Source organism: Wyeomyia smithii, chromosome 1 (assembly GCF_029784165.1).
Source record: "Wyeomyia smithii strain HCP4-BCI-WySm-NY-G18 chromosome 1, ASM2978416v1, whole genome shotgun sequence".
Taxonomy (NCBI): domain Eukaryota; kingdom Metazoa; phylum Arthropoda; class Insecta; order Diptera; family Culicidae; genus Wyeomyia; species Wyeomyia smithii.
Window position 1 is genome coordinate 77,011,551 of NC_073694.1, and position 11,834 is coordinate 77,023,384.

Here is an 11,834-nt window from a genome sequence, read left to right on the forward strand (position 1 = left end):
ACTTAAGCTACTAACAAATCCCCCCCTTAAAAAAAACAATTCGGATAAGACCCAGTTAAAATCATCGAATTAAATGATTCAGACAAAATTCGTGAGAAATGAAGAACGTTATTTTTTACTATTCTTGCCGGTATATTATCAGGACCTGCACTCTTATTAGTTTTGAGCTCATTGATCAACAGTATAACCTCATTGATTGATGACGGGTGGAGAAAAATAGAATCAGAAACTGGATTTATGTAACGCAACGGATTCCCATTGGTAGCATTTATATCAAAAGCGAATTTGGAACCAACCGTCGAAAAATGTTCAGTAAATGCTTCACAGATGGTTTTGCTGTCAGTTGTTAGCGTGCCGTTTATTGAGAGCGTTAATTTTAAGTTATTAGAAGACTTTTCTAGTATTGCGTTAATGTTTTTCCATAACTTGGAATGCGGTGTATTGTTCAGGAGGTTTTCAAAATAACTTTTTTTGGCTTGCTTTTTTGCAACATCTAATTTTCTGGATATATGTTTCAACATTTCGATTGCTCGCGTGTTACTCGGGTCCCTGCGACATTTTTTAAGATAAGTGTTTTTGATCTTTATCATAGTCCACAGGTTGAAATTCATCCAGGGGCATTTTGTACCTTTGATATTTGCAGTCTTGGTTACAGTCCTACAACAGTCTTTGAGAATAGCATTATATTTCGAAATTATGTTTGTCAAGCAATCAGTCACATTTTGTACTGTCCCAAGGTTTTCCAAAAAGTGTTTAAAATCAGCCTCAAGTTTTTCATGGTTGACTATGTTTTTGTATAGAATAACTCTATTTGAGTCAACTTTCAGTTTGATTTCGGTTATTATAAGAGAATGATCACTTTAATCGTTGCGAATCGTGTGATTGCTGAGACAGTGAGCATCGTTGATTTTGCATAACACGTGATCGAGAATATTTCGGCTGAGAAGTCTTGTCACAAATGTGTTCGTGCAGATGAAGCCGTAGGATTGCAATAAATGTTTGTATTGTACTTCAACACTATATTGTTATTCATTAGATTCACTGGTATATTGACATCACCCATTATGAAACACGGACGGCTACTACTTCTGTATAACCAACTTTCCAACTGATCTTAAAGCAAGTTGAAGTCATACGATGGCGGACGATATAATCCATGAATGTCGTATATGCCTCCATTTGTCTTCAACTCAGCGTAAATGTGATGCAAGCCAGCAGCAGCAACGTTTTCCATATTTTTATACTCGATGTGATCTTTTATAAACATAACTAGACCTCCCGACGAATCATCCCTACATGAAAAAATACTATTATACCCCTTACTTTTATACAACAAAGAGTTTCTTTCTTCAACCCATGTTTCACCAAGAATAATAACATCAACAGGGATAGCCAAGTGGTCGATTGATAGTATTTATTATCAAATTTATTTAAATCGTTTATTCCCCGGACGTTCCGCTGTAAAATACGCAAATGTTTGTTCAGAATTTTCTCACAGGTCGAATTAAAATCATCAGTGTGATCATGAATATAATTAAGTGTTTTATCCATTCATTACAAAAAAAAAATAAAAAAAAGTTTACACCTTTGAACTACAATATAATCATTTGCTGTTTTTTGTTTTTGATTAATATTTTTTGCGCTTAAGCGATGGAGTTTGCTTTAGCGCGGCAGAGTAGTGATTAACTTTTTGGTTTAAATCTTCACACTTAGTTCCTTTCATCGAACTCAGCAATCTTTTTAACGATTTCTCAACAGCTGAGCCATCAGCAATCTGTTCAGCAATTTATTTGCTTGACGAGTGCTCGGTAATTTTTCATTCTCGCTGAAACGTCAAACATAGAAGATAGCTCAGTAAAAATTTACGAAGCGTTCATCAAAAATTGCTGCATGAGTCGGTATTATAAAGCTGACTATTCGTCACGAGTTACCGAGCGTTCTGTGAAATTACAAAGCTGGCGATTCGTCTCAAATTACCGAGCGTTCTGTTAACGTAAAGTTATTTCATGGTTACGAGAGAAATATGAACCATTGTGGAAGTTGCTATTGCAACTGTTAAATAATTTTATAAAGGTATCTCGGATTGTTTAGAATGATTATACTGGTGTTCCCAGCACATTCGAGTAAAAACTTGATACGTTTAATGTTATGATGAATACAGGCTTGTTATTGCAGGCTTCTAGTAAACTGCTCTCCTGTGGTGGAAAAATTTCCATATGCTGACTGAATAGATCGTGCACCACCAAGTCGTTTTCTTGTAGATTTGAAAGCAAGATATACATTTAGGTTTTTTTTGAAAATCACAAGCGAAACACTTCAAAAACTCAGCTTCGAAACTCTTTGAATATTTGAAAATGGCGGACATCTGATATTTCGTTTTGACAGATGCAGAAAAATTGCCGAACAGTATAGTAAAAAACAAAAAGGGTTCAGTTAAACAATTGAGGAGTTTTCAGCAACACCTAGGTACAGGGCCGGATTTACGATTGTGGGGGCCCGGGGCCCAGTTATAGTGGGGGGCCCAAAATAAAACAAAACTGTTTTTTATCGTACGAGTTAAAAGCATTTATTTGCTATTGAAAAATTACCAAAAATTTGTTAGAATTTTTTCTTAAGCTCTATTTAGAGTTCCAAGCGAAGTGAAAATCTCATACAACATGTTCATTTTTTCACCCGCGTGAAAAATGCAACCTGCAAAAAATTTCACTTCGCTTGGAACTGTAAACAAATTCGATCCAGCGAAATCGATGGTTGTGGATCTCATCTTTTCCACTTGGGTTTATTTCTTTCACGCATGCAAGCGCTAGTGAAAAAAGGAGCAGCAAGCGAAAACTTGCGTGCGTTTCTATTCTGTCAGTTGCAGCCAATTTTCACTTCGCTAGGAGTGTAAACTCGTGAGTTCCACTTCACTTAAACTGTAAACTGCAGGGTGGTGAAATACCTGCGTGTTCCACAAACGGGTTTTCACGACAGATTTCGCAAGCGAAAATTTACGCTTTTTCACTTGTCAAATTTTTCACTTCGCTTGGAACTGTAAACTATGCTTTACGAGTTTTTTTGCAGAAAACTTATTAATTAAATAATCAACATTCAACTTCTTCAGTATACTCGTACTCGAAACTTAATAATGCTAAGTTTGACTGCCTTTCATTCTTCACAGTCGCACGCAACCTATTTTTAATAAGTTTCAACTTCAAGTTTTTTTCTTGATACCTGAAAAAAAAACTACCGCAATTTGAAAAAAAATGCGATCCACAGGCAAAAATTTGCACACAATTTGAGAAAGACGGCGCAAATATAAGACGACTCTGACAATAATAGAAACTAGGAAAAAACTACACACATCTGCAGGTCAATAAAATCTGCACACGAGCTCAGAAAATCTGCATTTTGAAAAGCACATCTGGTATCCCTGATTCGGACAAGTAAGCAAAAGCAATGCATTAAAAAAACTTGTGGGTTATTTTCTCTCTTTGCTTTACCTCCCATGCGCGCTAAAGCTCTAGAGTTAAAGTTTGGCCGACTGTCACTGAAAAGTTCCAATCAAACAGTCAACAGTTTTTTCATCATAGTTTTAACATTGCTGATGTTCGATTGGAACGAGTTTTGACAGTTCGATTGGCGCTTTTAGTGACAGTCGGCTAAACTTTAACTCTAGGCGTTTAATGCGCGCTGGTTCGATTCAAATGGTATGTTAATGTGTGTCATTCCAAGAGAATCCAAGGTGAACTCTTATGGATGTAGTTGTGATATTGGCGCTCGCGAAACTTAATAATGGCCCCCCCATAAATCCGGCTCTGCCTAGGTAGATGCTGACAGATCGTCAAATATTTACTGAACTTTATGAAAGTGCAGAGCATACTTTAGTTTACAAAAAAGGTCAGTAATGTTTTTTGCTGAGCTCGTCAAGTGCCTTTTGCATAACGGTAATTCGGTAAAAACTTCAACCGAGTTCAGTTATTTTTGAGAAAATTACAAAATGATCAGTATTTTTTCAAATTTACTGAACATGACCGTAATAAAAATTACTGAACAATTAAAACGAGAATAAGTGTGTTCCCTGTTTTTCAGTATATCTGGTTTGGACGTTTCATCTTTTTTAACAAAAATATTACCTCCTCTTCCTGCCCATACATATTTAATTTTAAGAGATTCTTGATTTTCACGCATTTTTTTCAGTAATTCCATCCCATTAATAACAAGAGAACTATCAACGTTTTCGGAGAGGACAGTTCCAAAACTTCTTTGCTTGGAGATGACCTGAGCTTTGACGTTACTGTCTTTAAAAACAATTTGTATTGGTACAAGAATGTTGGGTTTGTTAGTGAAATATAAACGTTTAGCTGATACGATTGAGTCTGGTTGTAAAGTAGCCCCAAAAACTGCACATGTACGAGCAACCAAACTCTCGATGTTTTCATTAGGTTCGTATGGCAGTCCTAGTAAAATAGCGTTGTTTGAAACTACTTTGCGATCGGATGTGTCAACATTGGCTTCTAGTTGATGAACTAAGATGTTTAACTCAGAATGAGATCTTCAGTTGGTGCTTCAGATTCTCATTTTCAACCTTGAGTGTTTTAAATTCGATGACTATATCATCAAATTTAGCCGAAAGAAAATCTTGGGATTTCTCAATTGCGGCGGTTACTGAACGCACCTCAGCTTTAACATAAACCATTTGAAAAGCAGTACATGCACGAAATAATTTTGTTTTAGTCAGCCTCTTGTTTATTGCATACGACGCATACAATAAGTTCATCCATGATGTGAGTTAACCGAGTTAACAGATGATAGCTAGAAGAGAAGATTTGCACCATACAAGCAATCGTACCGATATGTTGTATACAAGATTTCATGCAATGGGTTATTAGTTTATGTATTTGATATCAGTCCATTTTTTTTCATTCTGTGCCGAACACGCATCAGTATAGGACGTGTTTGGTGATCGCTGCGATAGAATATAAAACAAAAGACGCGCGAGCAAGTGTTGGCATTGTTTGCCTGGTCGAGTGAAGGTTCAAGGTCGCCCGCCTTTGTGCAACTGTTTCGCATCGTGGCTGTTTGCTAGTGCGTAAGCCGATTTGGCTGCTAAGTGATTTGTGCTACAGCAGTGGACGAGAATCTCTACACAAAGGAGGAAAAAGAAGAAGCCAACAGTTGACAGCGAGTTGTGTCGCTGTGCTGAGTGATCACACACCCGGCTCGCTGCTGGTGGCTGTTTGGAGCTGCTGTATTGGTGCTGCTGGCTGTAACGGCTGCAGCTTCGACCGTTCGGACAACCAACCCTGCTGAAAGGAGAAGTAAAGAGGTACGTGTTCTGTCGGCGCTAGTGCGCTAGATTTAGCGCGATGGATGTAGATCCCTCGCCTCCCGTGCCACCATCCCCGAACCCGTCCGACCCTGTCCCTCCTGCCAACCCTTCCTCTGTTAATTCTCCAGTCCCCCCTCGCCCCAGGCTTTACCCGGACGGATCTCAGGGCAGCTTTACTGTTTTCTTTCGGCCAAAAGCAGGATCGAAATCGAAACCGTTAAACATCCTGCAGATTTCGAAAGACCTGACGGAGGGGTACAAGGCCGTGACCGAAATCTCCAAGGTCAGACCCAACAAGCTCCGTGTCGTGGTCAGTGACCTGGAACAGGCCAACGCTATTGCTCGCTCCGAGCTTTTCACACGCGAGTATCGCGTTTATATACCCGCACGAGACGTGGAGATCGACGGTATCATAACCGATTAGAGTCTGTCGGTCGAGTGTATTTTGGCAAGCGGTTTTGGCTGCTTCAAAAATGCTTTGTGTCACGACGTAAAAGTAAAGATCATAGATTGCAAGCAATTGCGGTCTGTGTCTCTTGTCAACGGCACAAAAGTGTACACTCCGTCAGACTCGTTTCGTGTTACGTTTGCCGGATCGGCTCTCCCTAGCCACGTCTCGATCGATCGGGTTCGTCTGCCTGTGCGATTGTATGTACCCCGTGTTATGAATTGCACCAATTGCAAGCAGCTAGGCCACACAGCCGCCTACTGCTGCAATAAGGCACGATGTAGCAAGTGTGGAGAAACTCATGCGGACGATTCTTGCAGTGTAAATGCTGAAAAATGTATTCACTGCGGGGAAAATCAGCATGAGCTCTCCACATGCCCGGTGTGCATGCAGCGCAGAGATAAAATCAAGCGGTCACTTAAGGAGCGTTCAAAGCGATCTTACGCTGAGATGCTGAAGAAGACCGTGACCACTTCTACCATAACATCGAACCCCTTTGATCTGTTGTCCTCTGATGAAACCGATTCTGACGATTCTCCAGCGGGAACTACTTATGCCAATCCTGGGGCGTCTAGAAAGAGGAAAAATATTTCCTCTCATAAACTTCCCCGAAAAGGTCCTAAGATTTCCCAAAGTGAAATGAAAGTTACAAACAAACCAAACAGTGCTGCGGAAAAACCGAAGCAAACTCCTCCTGGGCTTGCAAATTTAAAGTCCCAGAAGGAGTTCCCAGCACTGCCAGGAACATCTAAAACCCCAGTTGTTCCTTTTGCACTCCCAGTTGATGAAACAAACTCTGGATTAGTGAAATTTTCTGACATTGTGGACTGGATTTTTGAAACTTTCAATGTACCAGATCCAATTAAAATTTTTCTTACAGCATTCCTTCCAACAGTTAGATCATTTTTGAAGCAGTTGACTGCCCAATGGCCCCTCCTTGCAGCGATTGTATCCTTCGATGCCTAATTCATCTGCGTATACGAAGGATTCTATCTCTGTCTTACAGTGGAATTGTAGAAGTATTTTACCAAAAATGGATTCATTTAAAGTTTTAATAGATAGAAACAAATGCGATGCATTTTCCCTTTGTGAAACTTGGCTTACTTCAAATATTGATCTCAACTTCCATGATTTTAATATTATTCGCCTTGATCGAGACACCCCATATGGAGGAGTACTTTTAGGGATTAAAAAGTGCTATTCTTTCTATCGTATTAACCTCCCCTCGATTCCAGGCATCGAAGTTGTCGCATGTCAAATGACAATACAAGGTAAAGAGCTTTGTATTGCCTCAATATATATTCCTCCCAGAGCACAGGTTGGGCAACGGTTGCTCTTTGATTTAATAGAACTTCTTCCCTCGCCACGTTTGATTTTGGGAGACTTCAACTCTCATGGTGTGGCTTGGGGTTCCCCCTACAATGATAACCGCTCCTCTTTAATCTATAACCTTTGCGATGACTTCGACATGACTATTTTGAACAACGGTGAAATGACACGTATCCCGAAACCTCCAGCGCGCCCAAGCGCTTTGGATCTATCCTTATGTTCGACGTCGCTACGGTTGGATTGCACATGGAAGGTAATCCTCGATCCTCACGGTAGCGACCATCTGCCTATTCTTATTTCAATTACTAACGGTTCAACTCGCATGCGACCAATTGACATTCCGTATGACCTCACACGGAATGTCGATTGGAAGTTATACGAGGAAATGATTTCAAAAGCGGTCGAGTCGATTCAACATCACCCACCACTTGAAGAATACAACCTCCTCGCGGGCTTAATCCTCGACGCCGCGTTGCAAGCCCAAACGAAGAAATATCCCGGCGTAACGATCAAAGAGCGGCCTCCAACTCCGTGGTGGGACAAAGAGTGCTCCGATGTCTACACGCAAAGACCCGACGACTGTATACGGTATTCGGAGCTTAATACCAAGCTTAAAAGCCTGGCTAAAGCAAAGAAACGCGGATATTGGCGTCGGTTCGTGAACGAGACGTCGAGGGATACATCGATGAGCACTCTTTGGAACACAGCCCGAAGAATGCGGAATCGCGTAACGGTCAACGAAAGCGAGGAGTCTTCAAGTCGATGGATATTTGATTTTGCCAGGAAAGTATGTCCGGACTCTGTTCCTGAGCAAAACTTTGTTGCGATGCGTCTCCGGGCCACGACGCGATAGAATCACCTTTTACGATGGCAGAATTTTCAGTTGCCCTCCTGTCCTGTAACAATAACGCGCCTGGGTTAGATAGAATCAAATTCAACTTGTTGAAGAATCTACCCGGCAATGCCAAGAGGCGCTTGTTGAACTTGTTCAATAAGTTCCTGGAGCAAAACATTGTACCGCAGGATTGAAGGCAAGTGAAGGTGATCGCCATCGAAAAACCAGGGAAACCAAGCTCTGATCACAACTCTTATAGGCCGATTGCAATGCTATCCTGTATCCGGAAATTGATGGAAAAAATGATACTCCGTCGTTTAGACCATTGGGTCGAATCAAATGGTCTACAATCAGATACTCAATTTGGCTTCCGCCGTGCCAAAGGGACGAATGATTGTCTTGCGTTGCTTTCAACAGATATTCAGCTGGCGTATGCTCGCAAAGAACAAATGGCGTCTGCGTTCTTGGACATTAAGGGGGCTTTTGATTCCGTTTCTATTGACATTCTTTCGGGTAAACTTCACCGACAAGGATTTTGAACAATTTTTTGAACAAGCACATGCATTTTACGCACGGCGATTTGGCAACTTTTCGCATTAGCTACATGGGTCTTCCCCAGGGCTCATGTTTAAGCCCCCTTCTTTACAACTTTCATGTAAATGACATCGACGAATGTCTGGCAAATTCATGCACGATAAGACAACTTGCAGACGACAGTGTAATCTCTGTTACAGGAGCCAAAGCTGCCGATTTGCAAGGACCATTGCAAGATACCTTGGACAATTTGTCTGCTTGGGCTTTACAGCTAGGTATCGAATTCTCTCCGGAGAAGACTGAGATAGTAGTTTTTTCTAGGAAGCATGAACCTGCTCAGCTTCCAACACAATTAATGGGTAAAACGATTTCTCAGGTTTTGGTACACAAATATCTTGGTGTCTGGTTCGACTTTAAAGGCACCTGGGGTTGTCACGTTAGGTATCTGATGAAAAAATGTCAACAAAGAGTGAATTTTCTTCGTACAACCACCCAGGAGACCTTATAAGGCTTTACCAAACAACGATATTGTCTGTCATTGAGTACGGGTGTTTCTGCTTCCGCTCCGCAGCAAACACACATTTGATCAAACTGGAGCGAATACAATATCGTTGTTTGCGTATCGCCTTGGGTTGCATGCAGTCGACCCATACGATGAGTTTGGAGGTCTTAGCTGGAGTACTACCATTGAAAAACCGCTTCTGGAGCCTGTCTTCTCGCATTCTTATCAAATGTGAGGTCTCGAACCGTCCTGTGATTGAAAATTTTGAAAGGTTAATCGAACTTAATTCTCAAACCCGTTTTATGACATTGTATTTCAATCACATGTCCCATAATATTAACCCTTCTTCGAATATTCCAAATCGTGTCGACTTATCAAATACTTCTGATTCTACTGTGTTTTTCGATACATCCATGATAGAAGAAACTCGTGGAATCCCGGATCATTTACGCGTGCAGCAGATCCCCAAATTTTTTTCCAATAAATATCGAAACATCAACTGCGACAATATGTTCTACACTGACGGATCACTTCTTGATGGGTCCACTGGCTTCGGTATTTTCAATAACAATTTAACCGTCTCCCATAAGCTTGATGATCCTGCTTCTGTTTACGTCGCAGAATTGGCTGCAATTCAGTACACCCTAGGGATTATCGAAAAAATGCCCACGGACCATTATTTCATCTTTTACGGACAGTCTCCGTTCCATTGAGGCTCTCCGATCGATGAAAGATGCTAAGCACTCTCCGTATTTCCTGGGGAAAATACGAGTACATCTGAGTGCTTTATCCGAAAAATCGTATCAGATTACCTTAGCGTGGGTCCCTTCTCACTGCTCGATACCGGGCAATGAGAAAGCGGACTCTTTGGCTAAGGTGGGCGCAACAAACAAATTTATGAAAGACCAATTGCCTTTAATGAATTTTTCTCATTTGTACGTCAGAATACGATCATCAGTTGGCAAAATGCTTGGACCAGAGAGGAACTGGGAAGGTGGTTACATTCCATAATCCCCAAGGTGTCGACGAACCCGTGGTTCAAGGGGTTGGATGTAAGTCGGGATTTCATTTGCGTGATGTCCCGGCTTATGTCCAATCACTATAGATTTGACGCGCATCTCCGTCGTGTTGGGCTCGGGGAAAGTGGTATCTGTGCCTGTGGTGAAGGTTATCACGACATAGAGCACGTTGTTTGGTCATGCCCTGTACACCGTGACGCCAGGTCTAAATTAATAGCTTCCCTGCAGGCCGAAAGTGGGCAGCCGGCTGTTCCTGTTCGTGATGTCTTGGCGAGCCGTGACCTATCCTACATGTCCCTTATATACGTTTTCCTGAAATCCATCCACGCCCCAGTTTAATCCTATTCCCTTCCGCCTACATTCAACCAAACGACAAGAACACGTTAAGACCCCGGATCCGGAAACAGCAACTAGACCCGCACGATACTCTCAGGTCCCGAGGGAGACAACCCAATATGCCAGTCCGTAATATCTTGGCCCAGCAGCGGAACATGTGCTTACCTATGGCAATGAAAACCATCATACAGTAAACCAGTGCTTTTAATGCAAAATATTATAGCCTTAAGTTACATTTAGTTTCAGCTCGTAGTCGGCAGCGAGGATAAAAAATTTGCTTTTAGTTATTAAAATACTTTAGAAAGTAAGCTACCAGATATAATTGGCGCCGTTAAACATTAAATTGTATTTGTGCCGTGTCAAATAAATTATAGATGAACAAAAAAAATCAGTCTATTTTCAGTGAATGGCTATAATGGAAGAATATCTGATATATGTTCCATTGAATGGTAAGTGAGGGAATTGTAGGTAATATTCGAGCAAGCGAATAAAAGATCTATCCAAAAAGGCTACCTGCACCACGCGTGCGATCTTCTAGCCTTCGTTCGGTGTTTACTTAATCAATCGCTTTTCCAACCACAGCCGCCTCTGTATGCATACAAGTTTTCTGAGCATAACCGTATACAGTGAAACCGGCCCTTGCCTGCCACAATCGAACCACAGCAGAGTGTGAAGTGACGTACTAGATACGTACACAATCTTAATAGCTTCGTGGCTTTCGCTCCACGGAACCATACAATGAAGGAATCAATCACAACAACGGCAACAACAGCCCATTTAATGGTACCAAAATTTGTACCAAAATCAGAGCAGTGTCGCGCAACTACAACACTGGTATGTGCGATTATTCAGTCAAGGATCCCACGGTACTACTTGCTCTGAAAGCTAGATTGACGATCGTTCGGTATTCACTAAATCTGTCGCTTTTCTGACCACAGCTACTTCTGTATGCATACACGTTATCTGAGCATAGGTGTATACAGTGAAAATAACCCTTGCCTGCCACGACTAAACCAAAGCTGTGTGCAAAGTGACGTACTGGATGAGCGATGAGATCAAAGCACAATGTCTCACCTTACTACAAGATTAAATTTCAAACGAACACATATAATTGTTAATGAAAAGAAAAAGCACAGATAACAGACATCCAAGCTAGAACAAAAAACTCCAGAAATCGTGTGTAAGATTTCAAACTTTTACTCGTTTGGAATGCTAACGACATCTTTCTGTAACTTGCGACTCTAACCAATTTAGTGATGGCAGCGCTGGATTACAGTCAAAGCTGCCAGACGCATGAACATTATCACAGGTTATAGAGTCGCTGTTTTTGCAATGATATAACACTGATTTTGTAAGGTGGGTGTTTTTTTTTTTTCAAATCAACATTAAAACAAACATATTTATCGTAAATATAAGCTGGGAAGGAATAAAATTGTCGATTGTGTACAAATTACGACAGCTCGAAATTTCTACATTAAAAACCGCAACCCTTCTTATTGCGATAATATCGATAAAAGCTG